This window comes from Giraffa tippelskirchi, chromosome 3 (genome assembly GCF_054371585.1).
Source record: "Giraffa tippelskirchi isolate mGirTip1 chromosome 3, T2T-mGirTip1v1.2.pri, whole genome shotgun sequence".
NCBI lineage: Eukaryota > Metazoa > Chordata > Mammalia > Artiodactyla > Giraffidae > Giraffa > Giraffa tippelskirchi.
The window spans coordinates 82,546,384-82,563,287 of NC_137277.1; the positions used below are offsets into that span (position 1 = coordinate 82,546,384).

The 16,904-nt window shown below is 40.6% G+C and overlaps 1 long non-coding RNA gene across 1 annotated transcript in view; it reads right to left on the reverse strand.

Moving 5' to 3' along the window:
* Positions 1-6,244: 6,244 nt before the first annotated feature.
* LOC145543019 (uncharacterized) overlaps positions 6,245-16,904 on the reverse strand; it is a 152,081-nt gene continuing 141,421 nt past the window's right edge. The window contains exons 12-15 of the long non-coding RNA XR_014080358.1: positions 11,382-11,576; positions 10,837-10,982; positions 10,422-10,688; positions 6,245-6,714 (exon numbers count right to left, since the gene is read on the reverse strand). This is a non-coding gene — a long non-coding RNA (uncharacterized LOC145543019). The remainder of the gene's footprint in view (positions 6,715-10,421; positions 10,689-10,836; positions 10,983-11,381; positions 11,577-16,904) is intronic.

A 16,904-nucleotide genomic window follows, 5' to 3' on the forward strand; every position in this document is an offset into this window, starting at 1 on the left:
TTGTGAGTGGGGCTGTAGAAGGAGATGTATTTGGAAAAGGAGGCAGACATCAGATCCTGTAGACAGTGGGACAGTACTAAGGAATTTTATGTAGAGGAAAGGATGGGATTTAATTTGATTTTAGAAAGATTATTCTGGCAATAGTTTTAAAAATTGATTAATAGTCTCAACTTTAGCAAAAACTTGAATGATTTCCATATGCTGATCATAATTTTTGCCCTAACCATGTTCCTCCTGTACTCTAAGTTCCTTAATATTTTTCTTTAAATTAGCTTTTTCCCTCTAAGCTATTTTAAGAGAAACTTTATATCATAAGCATAAATGGAGAGTCAGTGTCATTTGCCTTAAAAAATGAACACAATAAATATAATATCAACAAAACAATATTACAACATTTGATCCAGATAGTTTTCTTATCAAAACTGTTGAATCTAATTTTGTTAAAAACAATAAGAATGAAAAGTAGGAGGTGTCAGTGAGTGGTAAGTATAGCTAGCGCCAACCTGAGACATTCTTCATGATCCAATTAGATAGACTGAATAGAGAAATTAGATAGCCTGGAAGAGAAACAGCAACAGTATTGTCATCACATGATCCAGTATCAAGAGCCCAAATTGCCTGGAAGCATTTTACACTTTGGGAAGCATGGATTAGAGCAGTTTTCAAACTTTTGTTTTTTGTCAGAACCTACAGAAGAAACACATTTTATATCTGGAACCAATGAGAGCAGGAGTATGCAGACACACACACGTGTGTGCACACACACACAGCTGTCACACACACGTGTGCACACACGCACATGGCTGAAGAAGAGTGCCAGGCGATAACACTTGCCCTTTCTTTGTGTGATGTGCTGCAATGTGCTTTGCCTCATTCTGCTCTGTTTCTTTTTTTTAATGTTAATAGGGGAACACTAAATTGATTTCACCACCACTAATGGGTTGTGGAAATCTACTCTGAAAACCTCTGAAGTAAAGGAAGCTGGACTTGGAGGTAAGAAAACAACAGAAGAGGTTATTGTAATAGTCTAGTTAAGGAATGATGGGTCTTAATGGACTCTAGTGGCACTAGAAATGAAATAGAGGTAAACTGACATGACTATTGTACTCACCTTGAAAAAGTTGTAACATGTCACACAGGGAGGTGGCATTTATAAATTTGTTTCTTTTAAGTTGGATTAATGTGAACTGAGCTCCCTTGCAAACAGTTAACTTTGGGATGACTCCTGATGGGGAAGCCTCACTTCCTGGAAAACTGGCTGCTGGCATTAAACTGTCAAGCCACACATTCAATAAGCACCAAACCTGACCACGTTGGGTTTTTTCCCACATTGGAAAGTATCAGTTCAGTTCAGTCCCTCAGTTGTGTCTGACTCTTTGCGACCCCATGAACCGCAGCACACTAGGCCTCCCTGTCCATCACCAACTCCCGGAGTCCACCCAAACCCATGTCCATCGAGTCGATGATGCCAACCAGCCATCTCATTCTCTGTCGGTCCCCTTCTCCTCCTGCCCTCAATCTTTCCCAGCATCAGGGTCTTTTCAAATGAGTCAGCTCTTTGCATCAGGTGGCCAAAGTATTAGAGTTTCAGCTTCAACATCAGTCCTTCCAATGAACACAGAGAACTGATCTCCTTTAGGATGGACTGGTTGGATCTCCTTGCAGTCCAAGGGACTCTCAAGAGTCTTCTCCAACACCACAGTTCAAAAGCATCAATTCTTCGGTGCTCAGCTTTCTTCACAGTCCAACCCTCACATCCATTCATGACCACTGGAAAAACCATAGCCTTGACTAGACAGACCTTTGTTGGCAAAGTAATGTCTCTGCTTTTTAATATGCTATCTAGGTTGGTCATAACTTTCCTGCCTTGCAAATTCTATTCATATTATACTCTTCAGGAAATCTCCAACTATGGACACACTTGGGTTTTTAAGTCTGTACTGCAATTGTTGTCTTGGTGGTTAGCTTGTTCTGTAACCCTCTGGTAACTGAGTGTGACAGTGATGGAATTAAAATCATAATTACATTGTGCTCACATTATTTGCTCGAGTGAAGGTTAATAACTGGGTTCCCTTGAGCAAATGCAAAGTATGAAAACGAATCAAGTTTATAGGACTGGGAAAAAATACATTTTCTGGAATGGCTCTATTTACAAGTGTGGCTGTAAAATAAACATTCTTCATCTTTAATTTACCTTTGCAACCTCACCAAGATGCCTAGGTGTTAAGAAAGGAGGCCTGTACAGCAATGCATCTGCCAGACAAAAAGCTTTCCCCGTTATTAATGACTGGTGGTGCCCCAGTGTAATCAAAGGGCACGGCTGCAGTGATATACAGCAGTGACAAACCTCAGGATCTTTCCTTCTCAATGCTAACCTAACAGCTAGCAGCTGACAACTTCTAGCACCGTATATCTACAAGATAAATAGCACAAGATACGAATATACGTATTGCTTACAGTCTTGAAAAGTATTGTTATATCCCCCCTCCACTATCATTCTAAATATGACGCACATGCATTTTTCACCATTTCAGTACAATGCTTGTTGTTCATAAATGGCATCAGTTTTCTAGTGGAGATTTAAAACCCCTCAACTCTACCAGTTACTGCAGTCTGATTTGAAAACCGGTGCCAACGCTGCTGATGGTGTCAGTAAAGCAGGTTTCCGGAAATTCATAACCTCTTTTACGCTGACAGGTGGCATCAAAAGAAGAAATCACTTCAACAATATACTAGAAATCATTTTTATTTTTGCTCCTCGATCATGCCAAGATGATCTAAACAGAAAACTCAGAGTCACTCATGATATGAATTTGACATGAAGGAATCCATAAGAAAAATTCACTGGTGTTTTTATTTTCAGCCATTTCCCCCCTCTCTCTCCTGCTTTGAGCTTGTGACCAGTAAGTGCCATATTTTGCTTTGTTAAGGGTACAAGAAATGCATTTAATTGGGAGTTATGGCCAAGGTAAAACACAGGCTAAATAACCAGCGTGAAGAGAGGTTAGCTTTCTGCACTTACTCAGGTGTGAATTCCGGTGGAAAAATTCTATAATTACTGATCAGGTTTCTATTAAAAATAAAGTGAACAAAACCACTGAATGGACAAAGCCAGGTCTTTTCCCAGATCAATAGCCAAGACACGTCCATGCACACACAGAGGAAGTCAGTGCAGCTCCATGACCTTTTCATGAACTTTCTGGGAGACGGAAAGATCATTCAAAGGACAGAGGTCAGCATTCATGCTGGTCACAAACAAAAATCAGATTTAGGCTCGTAATGAAGGATTTGGGGTTCTCACCTACTGGTGCAAATTAAATACTATTATTGCACATTTTCATGCATTATCAATTGCAGAAGAAACTACTTTTGTATTTGTAGCATGTATTAACATTTAGTTGTCAACTCATATTGTTTTGCTACCCTTATCAAGCATCACAAGATTAAAGGTGAGGTTGAAAAGCCAGAAACCTTCAGTTAGGATGGGCGTCTTAAGCTTATCACAAAGGACAGACACTCAAGATGGTCCTCTCTGAGTGATCTTCCCCACCACATACAGACACCAGCCCCAGCACACGCAGCACAAAGGGAAGAGTGGAATTCTTGAAAAACAAGACAACAGTGAGTTAAGGAGAGCGCTTCAGCTAGAAATAAATGACTCAGGTCATGAGGGGAAACCTAAGCATTGCTGCTCCGTGGATACAGACCCACCTCACAAAGAAATAGAGCAGCTCAAATCCCTAGGGATGTGCAGGGTGGAAGAGACAGAAGAATAACTAGGAATCTAGAACATTTTACAAAAGAACCTCATTTCCAGTAGCTCAGACTCAGATCATTATCAAGTGTGAAATTGAAAACTAAAGACGTTTCCTGGACTAGTGTCCACACAGAGGTGCCAACTGCTAACTTTTTTTATTCTCTGACACAGGGAAGCCCAAACAGAGCAAAGTCTGTTAGAATCATTTAGTGATGAGGTGTCTTTGGGGCTTTGAAGAATCACAGAAGTATCAAAATAGGCAAATCTTTCTATTCTGAAAATTCAATATCTTACCTCTCAATTAAAAAGAAAAAGCACTTACAGAGCAACTGATGAAACAACTACAGGTCACAAATGGCTCTGCCTCCCTCTCTGGTTGCTGCACAGTAGTTCAAAAATCAGAGAATTCTAAAGTCTTTAATAAATGCACATGAAACATATAGCGAAATTTAGACACAAGTTCTCTTGTGTTTCAACATGTGTCTTAGGACACTCATTATTCCTGTCTGGCCATGTTCTGGCAATTCCTGGCTGGCTCAGCGGGTAAAGCATCTGTCTGCAGTGCAGGAAACATAGGAGACAGAGGCCCATGTTCTACTTTCCTGGGTATCCGAGTTAATTCTCTTAGTTACTTGACATATGACATGAACAAATTTCAATATGTCCCGAGGCCATTCCCACCAGTTGCTTTGTGAAACTTTAGTTCTCCATATTGTGCGCTAAATTGGAAATTAGCTCTTAGTAAAACAAGTTTATCTACACGGGCATTTGAGGAGCGGAGTAGGCCTCGGAGGGCGGATGCCCACAAAGCCTGCAAAACTTAAAATTTAGAAGGAGTCTTGGGAAGGGCATTCCAGAAAAGGAACCTGTGCTTAGTGATGGGGATGTGTGTGTGTGTGTGTGTGTGTGTGTGTGTGTGTGCGCGCGCGAGCATGTGCGCACCCACGCGTGCATAGCACTAACCAGTCAGAACAGAGAGGCCTTGATGAATCACAATGGATTGTGGGTCTGTGCTGGGGCAGGATCCTGAAAATCTTTTGCAGTTCCTAGCCATATTGTTTGGCTGTGAAATGGTGGGTAAGTCGAGTATATACTAAGAAAGGGATTATTAGCTCAGGTAACAAATGACTTATAGCATTGTCCTGGGAGAAAGATGAAAGATGATGTTTGGTTAAATATCCATCTGCCTGGGTTAGAATCCTGACTCTATCACTTACAGGATAAATATATTTGGACAAGTTATCTAACTTCTTTAGGCCTCAGTTTACTCATCTGTACAATGGAGCTAATAATAGTGACTTCATAGGATTATAGAGAGAACCATATATAATGCTGCACTAAATGTTTTAAAAAGCACTGTTTATCTACCCTCAATGATCCCCTGAGATGGACATCTTTTACTATTTGCTCTTTACAGATGAAGGAATTGAGGCTCTGGCAGGATAACTAACCTGCCACCATCTTACATCGGGTAAGAGACAGAATAGGTGCTCAAGTCAGGAAGTCCTCCACGGAGCCCTGTGTCAACTGCACAGATTGACCCAAAAAGCTCTATTCAATGTTGGTCTTAATGGCTCTGCTTAAATACTTCCTACTGAAAGTTGTAGTATTTACTTAAACAAGGTGCTTATAAAGGGACTTAAGGTAATACATTTCTGCCTAGCTTTTTCCAGAGAGATTAGCTTGCCCACATTTGCACAACTAATTCATGACAGAATTGCATTGAGAGCCTATCTTTTGGCCTTAGTTAGTGCTATGATCTTTCCACTTGCACAAGGCCTTGAATATAAGGTTCAAAACAGGTTGTAAGACCACTCTCTGAACATGGCATAGTGGACAGAAATGTGAACTCTTGAGTCAAACTGCCTGAATTAGAATCCTGGCTCTACTGATATGACTTATGACCTTATGATCAATGACCTCTTTGGGCCTTACCTTCCTCATCTGGAAAATGGGTATGATGATAATAACATGACTTGTCTCTTCCAGGTTATTGTGGAGATTAAGTGAGCAATGCTCACAGAGCAATTAGAACGATGCCAAGACATTAAAACTACTCAATAAACTACTCAAAAATATTATTCTTTTTCATATTATTATGTAGGCTCTGTATAATCAGATCAACAGTTGAATTTCAGAAATGTTGCCTTGTACTTTTCAGAACTATGCTGGGTCAGGAGGACTGAAGTGCATGTGTAGTAGATTAAAGTACTAAATTAGAAGACTAGGAGTGATTTTAAGTCTCCTGAAGAAGAATGGTTAAGCCTTAGTTCTTAAATCAGATAATACTTCAAAGAATCTTGGTAACACTATAGAGAAGGAGACCTGAGAAAATATTTTAGTTAAAAAAGGAAAAAAAACAGAGGGGAAATCATGAAAGCATACCATATCCTAGTGACAGTAAATTTCACAAAGGGAAGAACTGGGCTTGCAAGGATCATGGTATTATTCAAGTCAAAAGGGAGCGAGAACTCAGCTAAATAATTAGTGTGAAATGTTTTATTTTAAGTGTCTATTTTTTTAAAGAAGATATAACAGGGGACATAACATAGCTGCATATTGCAATGAATGGCCAATTACAATAAACCTGAAGTAAATAGCAAATGCAACTTTTTAGGGAGAGAGCACAAAGATTTTTAAGAATCTATTTCCCTTTCACCTACTCTCATTAAAAAAAAATGTTTAATTCTTCACAGAGCACAGTGAGTAGGTTCCTGCCTCTTCTCCCTTTTAACATGTTCAATTTGATTGTAAGTACGCATTAGAAAGCAGCTCACAAATAAAACCTTTTGTTGTCCATAGAAACGTCAGAAGCTGAGTCCTGGCCAGCTCAAGGTATGAAAGAATTCCCTTCATGCCATCTGTCCTTCAAGGTCAAGCCCCACACAGCTGCCCACTTGGGATGGTCTGGGGTCACCTGGGTAACTTCTGGGTGACGTTTGTATTTGAGATGTGACCTAGGATGGAGAAGAAGGGGAGAAATAGCAACATGATACATAACAGATTCTGGTCCCAGTGCTCACACATTTGGCTTTCTGCAAGGTATAAATCCATTATTTTCAAAACCAGGCTGCTCATAGTGCAGGCATTTCTCCTAAACAGCTGCAAATGATAAGCCTCCCTCTACATAGTTTTCTTTACAGCACTTTAGAGATGTGATTACCCATATGCATTGATATGATGGACTCTATCTTCTCTGCTTCAGTATAAAAAATCTAGAGATTTCAGCGCCCCCCTCCGTTTGTAATCAACCCTATAAATAGGTCCGCCAAAACCGCCTCATTCTATAGAAATTCAGATTCCAATAATGATGCCATACCTTAAAAAAATAAACTTTTAAAAATTACAGAGCTAGATCACCATTATAATCTACCATTCTATTTTTCCTCATGTACGGAATTGTTTTCCTACAAGATTTTGTTAAACAAGGTGATTGTAACCAAGAGCTTCTGGGAAAAGACATGTGTTGGCACTGGTTTCTTGCAGTGCTTGAGTAAGGTCAGCACACATTGATACCTGGGGGCATGGGACACAGTTGTTTTCATAGCTTCTGGATAAAAAAAAAATTTTTAACCAATGGAGCTCTCCTTTCCCAATCTGTCAAATAGTCATAGAAACACAGCAGTGTAACTTGGAGGGGCCTACAGGAATGTGTGGAAACCAGCTTGTAGCTGGTGGCAAGAGTCAATCATGCATGCATGTTCAGCTGTGTCCAATATTTTTGCCACCCTGTGGACTGCAGTTTGCCAGGCTCCTCTATCCGTGGGATTTTTCAGGCAAGAATACTAGAACGGGTTGCCATTTCCTCCTCCAGGGGATCTTCCCAACCCAGGGATCTTCCCAACCCAGGGATCAAACCCACGTCTCCTGCGTCTCCTGCATTGCAGGCGGATTCTTTACCACTGAGCCACCAAAGAAGCCCCAGTCATGTGTATCTCTTCCCAACTCTTGCGAAAGTATTTACACCTCGGACACTGGTAAATGCTTCTTCTTCTACAGCCCCAGGAGTCGGTTGTTAAACATTTACTAGCACACCACAGATTTCACAGAGTCCTGCTTTCAGTATTGGACCCTAAACCTGGGAAAGATTATTTCTGTGGACACCAGTTCATTAAGATACATTAGATTCTTGAATGGTGTCTATTGAATTCAATGTCTTAAACAGATATGAAAGGACAATATGATGCAGAGGAGAGGGAAAATGCAAATAATGATGTTTATTTAGCTAGTTTTAATAAAACTTTGTTGTTATTGTTTAGTCTCTAAGCCATATCCAACTTTTTGTGACCCCATGCACTGTAGCCTGCCAGGCTCCTCTGTCTGTGGGATTTCCCAGGCAAAAACACTGGAGTGGGTTGCCATGACCTCCTCCAGGGGATCTTCCCAACCGAGGGATCGAACTCAGGTCTCCTGCACTGCAGGTGGATTCTTTACCACTGAGCCACCAGAGGAGCTCTTAATAAAACTATCTTTCAATAAATTAGAAAACTACTATTCAATCTTTATGTTTATTGATTGATATGGCCATGATTGTCAGCCAGATCCTGTAAAAGTATAGGAAAGTTGAGGGTAATGAATCTGCTAAAAACAGCCTTTATTAATCAAAAGAAAATATTTCTACTCAATGTTCTTTTCTTCCCCTAAAGAAAAATATTTACCTCATGTATTAAAAAACAGCAACAACAAAATAAGAATCTTCCCATATGCTTTACATTAATAAAGCAAGTTCTGCTCAGAGAGAGGTTAAACAAAGTGGATTTAACTCTAATGCATCGTTAGTTCTGCCTCCTTCCTTGCTCTAGCTTTCTTGACTTTCAGTACTACGTATCCTTCCAGGAGAGTTTCCTAGTAAAATCATAGAGGGAGTTAAGCTTTTATTGATTCTGAAAGAACAATATAACAAGATACTGACAATAATAAACAGATACAAAGTTGTTTCAGCCTAGAAACAATTGCAGCCATATCACCCTTGGTGGCCTCTTTTATATGAACTGTTATTTGTCTCTGCACAATGACTAACAGGGGAACTATCACCCACCCAATTAAGCAGGTTCTGGTTACTCAGGAAATGGTTAAACTATTACAGGTCAGTCCTGCAACCTCATGGAAATCCTTTGATTTGTCTCCCACACAAAACCAATTTGAGTCACTTATTTTACTAACAATTGCTAGCAGAATCAAGGCACTGCACTTTTCCTTTTCAGAAAAATTTACCCTCACACATGACTTTGGCAAGGAAGTTTCTTCTGAGAAAGACATGGACTTCATGGATTTTCATGAAGTGTCTGTTGAGCCTTTACTTAATATTAAGGAATTACACAAACTGGCAATCTTTATAAGCAACCGCACAATTTCCATCTAGTTTAATCAGATGCTATTTCTGTTACATAAAATAAAAGTTCGACTCAGGAATTCTCTGGGGGAAACAGTTCAAATGCAATAATTCCTCCAAGTGTTTCTAGTCACAGAAGAGAAGAATGCGGGTCCCTGATGAATAACCCTGGGGGTTATTCAGTCAGTCAACAAATACATACCTAGTATCCTCTGGATACATGATTTTGTAATAGGTACATGTATAAGTTATTCTTGTTTGAGAAGTCCAAATATTTCTACATCTTGTCTTCCAAAACAGAATCTCCAAGGGACAAAATCAAACAGTTAGCAATATATGTCTCAAATATCAACTCTTATTCCAAAATGGGTGATTTATAATAGAGTCAGCTTGTCCCTGCTTGAAGGTCACTGAAGGAGCAGCCAGGAGGGAGGGTGACATTCTCCTGTGATGTCATGACCCCTAGAGGGTCATCCTACAGCTAACAAATCACGGGCTTCAACCCATGTCCACCTGAGTAAGATTTTGGGTGATGCTTAAAGAGAAGAAGAAAAAAGAGAAAGAGGACAAAGAAATTTCTGGACTTTGAGATAGAAAATAAAATCCCTCTTTTGTATTCCAATTTCAAAGTCAGCCAAGTTCCACACATGCCCACCCTCAAACAGTAGAGCTTAAGAACACCAGCCTGCATCAAGTCGTTAACCTTTTAGGACCTACTCAAAGCAGTGTAGTGTGACTTTATTAATGAAAGCTTTAATGTGGTCTATAAAAGCTAACAAATACAGACACTTGCTATGATTCATCAAATTTAATATTCCAGCAAACCTTTCAGTTTAAAGACCAATGATTTTTTTAAATACCAAAACCTCAGAATGGAAGTCCTATGCTCCAATTAAATGTAATGCATCAAAAATTAAAACTGTAAGAATTTAATACCAGGTCAAATTTTTGAATAAATGAACAACAAAAGAAACAAATGCTGTGCAGCAAGAATTAACAACTCCAGAAAATGTTTTACTAAAACCACAGACAACCAAGACATGTAACCCGTGAAAACAGACTAGCTCTTTAAGGCACACATTATGTTGCTAGGAGGCAAAAGACTCTATTGTAAGACAGCTGGGCTTTTCACTCCAGGCAAAGGCAAATTTTACAGTCAAAAACTTAATGAGCAATTTCTAGAATCGCATTGCTTTACTCAATGATCTTTATATTTTGGAAACCCATACTTATGTGCCTGACTTTATACAATCCCTTCTTGTATAGTTACAATACACTGTATACGTTTTCCCATTGATATTTTATAATCTGTTCTACAAAAGAACAGTTCACCTTGCTTGATTCAGTGTTCATCTGCAAGAGTTCTTCGACAAAGTTTTCAAAATGTCATTTTGCTTTAAAAACACCTTGATGTCTCTCTTTGTAGATGTTTTGTGATGTGCTGTGGCATTTGTCGGAAGAAAAATGAAGCAGGAGAACTTTGGTGGTCAAATTTGGCCTTCTTGATCTTGTGTTCAAAATCTAGGTCACGATCAGTGCCTGATAGGTGTCAAAAATGAGTATGGTCCTAGGGAAACACAGTCTCAGGTCCTGAGAGAGCTTTGTGAACAAAGAAAAGGGCTTGTAAATTATGTCACCAGGACAATCTACCATATTATCAAAGAAAAATCCAAGTGGATTATTATCTTTTTCTCTTCAAATCATCCTATAGAGGTCTTCAGTGTTTTGGAGCTTTATTCCTACTTACCTGGTTGTCAGATAGGTCATCTCTCATTTTACTAATGAAGGCTAGACACCGTGACATTAACTGATGAGATGAGGCTCCAATAAAACTAAACCAGGAGGCTACAACATCAGAATCTTCCCCTCATTCAGAATGCCATTTCTTACCTCCTGGAACAGAGAATGTCAGATTATGCGAAGTTTACCCAGTTAAATTCATTTCTCTCAGATACACTTTTCATAGTGCAAACTTCTGAAGCACACTCTAAAACAAAGAACGTGTGCATGTGCACTAGATTTTTTTTTTTTAATGCAAACATAGAATCTAGGAGATATTTTACTGACACGGGAAATGAAAAGCTACTGTGTTTCTATTATGAACTGTGAATAATTCACTCACATCTTCTGAGATTTGTGTGGCAAACTGACTCATGAATCATAGGGTAATCATTAAAAAAAAAATAGTGTCCATATGACAAAAAGTGGAACAATTTTACAATTTCAGCTATATGTCAATCCCTCTTAGAAATAAATGAGGCTACATTCTTAGTCAGAATTAAACTTACGTACAGGAAGAGAGTTTGGTATGATTCAACGCCACAGAATTTATGCCTAGTCAGGACTTTCAAAGATATACTCCAAACCACTCAGCTGAGAGATTAGGATGCTAAGGTCTGAGAACTTCTCTCCTATAGCCCTAGTCAGGGCCACAGTTGACACTGTCAAATTCAGCTCTCTCTCTCATTTCAACTATAAAATGGGCCTCTGTGAAAAGAAAGGCTTGTATTAGCCATGGTTCGAGCTCCCTTCCAGCTAGTCGTTACCTCTTCTCAGGGAATATTCAGGTCCCCTGCTTTTCATTTGGTGCTCTACTCATTCTTATTTCATTCCCTGAACTTTGAAAAACAGATGTATGATATTGTGAAACTACATCACAAGTCACTTCATTTTGAATTCGGATTTGTTGGTGAGGATAGTTGGTAGCAGGCTTCCCTGGTGACTCAGACGGTGAAGAGTCTGCCTGCAATTCAAGAGACGCAGATTCAATCCCTGGGTGGGAAAGATCCCCCGGGAAGGTAATGGTAATCCACTCCAGTATTCTTGCCTGGAGAATTCCACAGACAGAGGAGCCTGGCGGGCTACAGTCCATGGGGTCGCAGAGAGTCAGACATGACCAAGTGACTTACAGACGCAAACTCATGTTGTTGGTAGCAGAGACCAGTGAAATCCAAGAAGTTTGGAACATGGCTCTGGTACCCTTTAGGAAACAAGAGGAACAAAGGCTTGTCCAAAGGAGCAGTTGATGGATGGTGCTGTGGAGCCTGGGTGACAGTGAGGTGAAAGCTCTCAATCTATGCAATTGTGCTAGGTAAGGGCAAGTGCTGACACTCAGTCCCCAACTTGGCCCTGGGCTAGCCCTCACTAGCTCCATCCACACCTCTAGGTCTTAATCCCTACAGATACACCCAAGAATTCAACTTTTTTAGCAGCAGAAGGAAGGATAGGGCAGCCACATTTAGCCAGGAACACAGTAGTAGAGGGGGATGAGACTCCACCCTCTATAGAAGGTATAGAAGACTTTGTTTTAGGAGCTGACTGAGCATGTACTCTTATGCATCTGCAAGTCCTCATCAAATATAATGTAACATGAGGGACAAGAAATTAGAAGCCCACAGGGCTAGCATTCCCTTCATTTAACTATTATGTGATGCAGCACTATGCTGAGTACTGCAGACTTTACAGGGAGCAAAAACATAACATAAGGTCACTGAAGTCTGGCCACATGTCTTTGCTGGTCAAAGCTGCCTCATACAATAAACTCATTCAGCACACACAGCATCAGACTCCATCAGGAGTGTTTTGTCATGAGCTCATCTCTGCCCAGTTCCCAAGAACTGTCTGCTCCCTTTAACTCCTATCTTCCAGAAAAACTGAATTAATAACTATTCTCCAGAGCCTCCATGGGATCTCTCATCTATACATCTTTCATTTCACTTTCTCACTACAATTATCTTCCCACTACCACTTTGCTGATTAATTCCTTTGAATCTCCTCTAAAATACCCAGGAATCTTTCTCTTTTCCTCCAACCCCATCCCGGATTGACCTGGGTCCTTTCATGTCTTCTCTCATAGTGCTCTATACACCTCCTAGCAGAGTTTTCAGTTGCCTTTTGCTTTGTTGTTGCTCCCACCTGGCTCTAAGCTCTATGAGGGCGATGTTCCCTTAATTCCTGTTATTTTATGTCCTAGTATCCAGCATAGGATCTGTGGCAGATTTTTTCCCCTTGGGCTCCAAAATCACTGTGAGTGGTGAATGCAGCCAAAAAATTTAAAAAGGTTTGCTCCTTGGAAGAAAAGCTATGACAAACCTGTGCTTAGTCACTCAGTCATATCTGACTCTTTGCAACCCCATGGACTGTAGCCTGCCAGGCTCCTCTGCCCATGGGGATTCTCCAGGCAAGAATACTGGAGTGGGTTTCCATGCCCTCTTTCAGGGGATCTCCCCAACTCAGGGATCGAACCCAAGTCTCCCACACTGCAGACAGATTCTTTACCATCTGAGCCACCAGGGAAGCCCATGACAAACCTAGATAGAGTTTTAAAAAGCAGAGACATCACTTTGCCAACAAAGGTCCGTATAGTCAAAGCTATCGTCTTTCCAGTAGTCATGTATGGATGTGAGAGTTGAACCATAAAGAAGGCTGAGTGCCAAAGAAGTGATGCTTTCGAACTGTGGTGCTGGAGAAGACTTTTGAGAGTCCCTTGGACAACAAGGAGACCAAACCAATCAGTCCTAAAGGAAATCAACCCTGAATGCTCATTCGAAGGACTTAGGCTGAAGCTCTGATACTTTGGCCACCTGATGTGACGAGCTGACTCACTGGAAAAGACCGTGATGCTGGGAAAGATCGAGGGTAGGAGGACAAGGGGGCAACAGAGGATGAGATGGTTGGATGGCATCACTGACTCAATGAACATGAGTTTGAGCAAACTCTGGGAGATAGTGAAGGACAGGGAAGTCTGGTGTGCTGCAGTCAATAAGGTTGCAAAGAGTCGGACATGACTGAGCGACAAGAACAACAATCCAGCATAGAATCTAGCCACAGCATGCCAGGATGAACTGTATTTCAATTAAATTGGTTTCTTTTATAATTCTGTGTATTTTTAAGTGCTTCTTAAAACCTCATTCTGCGAAGACATCTGTAGGTTTCATCTGACTGTCAAAAGAGTCCATGACATAAAATAAATCTAAGAACATCTCCTGAAGTGAAGTGAAGTGAAAGTCACTCAGTCATGTTGGACTCTTCACAACTCTGTGGACTATAGTCTGCCAGGCTCCTCTGTCCATGGAATTCTCCAAGCCAGAATACTGGAATGGGTAGCCATTCACCTCTCCAGGTGATCTTCCCAACCCAGGGATCGAACCCAGGTCTCCCACATGTGGGCAGATTCTTTACTGTCTGAGCCACCAAGGAAGCCCAAGAATACCAGAGTGGGTAGCCTATCCCTTCTCCAAGGGATCTGCCGGACCCAGGAATCAAACTGGGGTCTCCTGAATTGCAGGCGGATTCTTTACCAGCTGAGCTACCAGAATGATCAATAAACATATGATGAATTAGTTGGGCAAATAAATGAATGAATTAATTAAATGAAAGAAAAGTTCCCCATCATCCAGCAAAGAAAGGAGGCTTGACTCCAAGTGTGATAGTCGTGAGAACCTGCTCCTCATGAACATGATTTTATTTCACAAGGTGGAGACATGAAAGTTGCAGAAAAGATTCAGAATTTCCTGGATACCCAATACACATGTGGTCTGTGGAAAACCTTTTTGATTGCCTACTCTACCACCAACCCCTCCCCTTTCTTCCATGCTAGCAAAGCCTGCCTCTAATACCAGTGCTAAAATAGCTGGATACAACTCTGTGGCTATTCCTGGCCATGTTGCCTCATTCTGATCAAACAGATGTAAGGGTGAGTCTGCTAGAGCTTCTGGGAAACAGATCCTTCTCTGACAAACAGGGAAGGATATTGAGAGAAGCTTGCTTACACCCTGCCTTTGAGCACAGCTCTGTGAAGTTGTGGCATCTAGAGCTATGATGGCCCTATGATGTCCAAGATGATGAAAAGAAAACACCCTGAGTGAAATGGATGACCCTGGGCCCTCAGTGCAGGTAGAAATGGAAGAGTCCAGTCCTCAGTGATATAGTTAAGCCTCTAAATAGTCTGTGAGACCACCTATCCCAAACATCTTTATCTGTGAGATCATTAAATATCTTTACTGTTTAGTTCACTCATTCTTCAGTGGGTCTAATATTCAATGCCTGCCCCTTCTCATGTAGCCATATAACCCAATGACAAATTTGGCTGTCATGAGAACCAGGGCTGTGGTCCCAAGCTAGCTAAAGACACCACTCCTTGTTTTCAGTTATTGGTTAACATTTCCCTGTGCAAAGTTCAGGCTCATTCAATAATTATTTTACCCTAGAATACACCAGACAGAAGAGGAGTATTGGCTCTGTAGTAAGGATTACTTCATGATCCTATAATCCAGTTCAACAGTAGACCTTCCTGAAAAGCTTTTATTTAACTTTCCTGTGCCCTGACCTAACATGCCAGTCCTGGACGGAAGGCAGCATACACAGGAGGCTAAGGTCCAATACGAAATGGGAGGCTGCAATTCACACCCAGCCTCCCTACATCATTGTTTCCAACCCCAGCTCATCCCCTAACATACCTCCTGACAGCCTTCACTTTCTAATTCTGCTGATTGACATACCTCTCCACCAGACTATCAGCTCCTTCAGAGTGAAGGAGAGCATCCCAGGGATAGCTTATATTCTTCCTCAGTATCCAAACAGGGGGTCGATAAATGTTTATTTGATAATACTTTATCAACTCAATGGACATGAGCTTGAGTAAACTCCAGGAGTTGGTGATGGACAGGGGGGCCTGGCATGCTGCAGTCCATGGAGTTGCAAAGAGTCGGACACGACTGAGCAACTGAACTGACTAAACTATAAAAAGCTTAAGATCATTTGTAAGCTGGAGTTGAGAGTATTTAACAATGTCCCTGCAGAGAAAACACAGGTACGAAAAGATAATTCGGATTCCAAGCAGCAGGCACTATAATGCTGCATAAAGGAGAAAGCCAAGGTCACTTGGGCCTGAGATGGTAAAGAAAAGCTCTACAGAAGAGTTATATTTCAAACTAGTCCTGAAAGTGGATAAAGATTTAGACAGAAGAGGAATAGAAGGGCATTCAGTGCAGGACACATGATGTGAACAATGTCAGGAGCCGAAGGACTGTTTCTGGAGAGTAAAGGATCAGTGAAGAGAAATTAGGAAATAAAATGGGGAAAGGTAGTTTGATGTTAGAGGGTAGACAGTCTTTATTGCCAAGCTCAGGAGTTCTGACTTTACATTACAGGAAATAGGAAGCTATTGAAAGTTCTTGAGGAGAGTTACAAGTATGTAACTTACAAATACCATTTACTATGAAATCTAAGTCACTCACTGATAACAATGCCAGAGGCTCTACTGTCCATTAGACCAAAAAGTAGAAACATCTGGACCAAAGTTCCCATCTTCTTGGTGAATAGGTTGTATGGGACAGACACAAATGCCTTCTCATTTATGAACTATGGCTTCCTGCTAACAATCATATCTTATTTGAAGGAAAATATTTCCATTACATTCTCAGAGACAAACTAAAATTATAATCACTCTTTATCTTTCATTTTTGACCTCAGGAGCAGAGGTCTGTAATAATTCCATACTTCATTTGACAGCACACTATCTCATCATTCCAGTAGGATGCTTCTCTTATTTCATTATTTTCTCCTCCTTTCCCCAGAGTCCACATCACCTTTCCTCACCCCCACACAGGCATTCTCATGTTTTCACATCACATACATGTTTGTATGTCTAGTGCTAGATTGTAGTTAACAAATTTGAATTCATTTTTAAAATTTGGACAAAAGGCATTATGCTTTAAATCTTACTCCTTTTTATTTTTTAACACATAATTTTGCTTTTAAAATTTATCTACTAATGAGAACCTGCTGTATAGCCCAAGGAACTCTACTCAGTGC